Source organism: Fonticula alba, assembly GCF_000388065.1.
Source record: "Fonticula alba strain ATCC 38817 unplaced genomic scaffold supercont2.4, whole genome shotgun sequence".
In the NCBI taxonomy this organism is placed as follows: domain Eukaryota; order Rotosphaerida; family Fonticulaceae; genus Fonticula; species Fonticula alba.
In genome coordinates, this window is record NW_009242974.1 from 161,206 (window position 1) to 163,527 (window position 2,322).

At 69.9% G+C, this 2,322-nt stretch overlaps 1 protein-coding gene across 1 annotated transcript in view; it reads right to left on the reverse strand.

The window, feature by feature from the left end:
- H696_02579 (hypothetical protein) overlaps positions 1–2,322 on the reverse strand; it is a gene marked incomplete at its 3' end in the record, with an annotated part of 9,783 nt that overhangs the window by 6,178 nt on the left and 1,283 nt on the right. The window lies entirely within an intron of this gene.

Sequence of the window (2,322 nt, forward strand, 5' to 3'; positions counted from 1 at the left end):
CTCTTTTCTTGTCCATTGCGGGTATATTTCCGGGGCCGCCGGCATCCCCCCGGCCCTGCCGTGGGCACCGGGCCTGCCCACCCCAGCGCCCGGAGGGGGGCGGGGGGGGGGGGGGGGGGGGGGGGGGAAACAGGGCAGGGGACGCACTAGCCGGCCGGAGAAGGGGGCCCAGGGAGAACGCGAACACCTCGGAAACAGCAGGCCGCCGGCCGAGCCACGGCACGGCTTTGGCTGGCGCCGGCGTCACCTCACAGGGGGCGCCGGTATGCCTGGGAGAACCGGTGGCGAGCGAGCACCTCTGCCCAGCGCCCCACCACACCACCACCGGCCCCCCCCCCCCCCCCCCGCGCCCGTTCGCTAAGCCGGTCGGGGGGAAATAGACATGCCCACATGAGCCAGACCTCGGGGCCGCCCTCGATCTGCTTCTCCAGTCCGACGGAACCCGTGACTCCCGGGCGAGGTTGGTCTCACCGCGGTGGTGTGCGTGGGAAGATGTTCCCCTCTCATCGGCCTGCGCCCAGAGGGGCGGGGGGAGGGGAGGACCACCCCCGGCCGCACACCTCACCGCGCGGCCAGCAGACGGTCCGGGGATGTCGGCGTCGCCGAAGCAAGACGCCGAAGGGCGAACACCGCGCCCCAGGTGCCCGCTCCGTGTGCAGACCCTGCCTCCGGCCGGGGGCGCCCTGCCCTGCGCCCCCGTACCCCCCCCCCCCCCCGAGGCAGGCGTCGGGGAAGGCACAGAGAAAAGAAAGAGAGAAAGCGAGCCAGAAAGGACATGGGACCAATCGAAGTTTGGTTTGACAACCACCCTGCAACGTGGCGAGGGACTCGAGGGCGCTTTGTCAAGCAGGCGCAGGGAAGCCCGGGCCGCGCGCGCACGCGCGCGCACACACCAGAGGATTCGCCGACGCCGGGAAAGGCCCCCTGTGCGGGTGGGGCTGTCTCCCGGCGCCAGCTTTCGGTCGCCCGACGGGCAGGCCCGGGGAGGGGGGGGAATCGACCACACACACACACACACACACACACACACAGTCCGCAAACGCAGGGCGCGGGCATTCTCCGCACGCCATGACCTCGGCACCGTCGTCCCCCCCCCCCGCCCTGTGGGCGGGAAAAAGAACAACAATAATAACCCAAGAAAATGAGCCTCCAGTCACGCGCACACGCATAAAAAGCCACCGCCGGCCCGCCGGCCCGCTGGCAATGGCCGTCGGTGACCGGCGCCAGAGAGTGCTGCGGGCATCCGCGCCCGGGAGACGGACACAAAAAAGGCCCGCGACCACGGAGACAAGGGGGAATACTCCAGGCCCCTAGATGGCACGGCGGGCAAAGACGAATGAGCGTCCCTTGCAATGGTGTTGGGCCATTCAGGTCTCCCTTGAGGCAAGACCGTGAAAAGCCCATCAGTAAAGCCGCCCAAAGAGGGCTGCCGGTGTCTGGTCCCCCCCTTCATGGGCAGCCCGGGCGGCCGGCCGGCCGGGAGGGGGGGGGGGGCACACACCGTGGACGAGAGGCGCACAAGGCACTGAGACACAGGGGGACGAGGAAGCAAGGGATCTCGGGGAGGTGACATCACGACACCCCTCCGGGGGGGGTGGCTCCCTCGCGGGGGCGCCCGCGAGAGAGCGACAACGAGCGAGAGAAAGAGACACACGAGTCAGTGTGCGAGCGGCTCGCGGTGTGCCGCGCGACCGGCGGCGACAAACGCAGCAACGCCCTCGCCCACACAAAAGGCACCAAGCCCGGCTTGGTGGTAGACAAACACAGACGCAGGACACGCCGCGGGGGACGAGAGCCCTCGGGCCTGAACTCTGGGCCTGCCAACTGGGACTCGCAGAACTGCCCACTCTTGTGCCTGCGCCCCGCTTGCCTTCTTGGAGGACCGTCGCGCCGGCGAGCGAGACAAAGAGAAACACCACCGAGAGAGAGAGACAGAGAGAGAGAGAGAGAGAGAGAGACGGAGGGAAGGGAAGAATCCGCCCAGAGAGGAGGGCAAAGGCCGACGGGGGGTCGGCCTCATTGCGAGCGGCGGGCGCCCCATCCTCGGGTGGCCCCTGCCCCCCCCCCGTTCCCCGCCTCGGCCTCGCCTCAGCTATGACCACATCCGTGGCTGTTGTCAAGAGCAGGCATCGCAACGAGGCTCGTCGCGCGAGGCAGCACCTCCCGGCGGTGTTCGCCCTCGTGGGGCTTCCCCTGCTCACCGCGGCCCGGCGCCTCGCCCGCCTCCGCCCAGGGGCCGCGAGGAGGAACAGCCGAGCAGCAGGGCCCACGACGGCGCCACGGTCGAACGGGGCGGAGATCAGCAGCCCAACACGGCCCCGG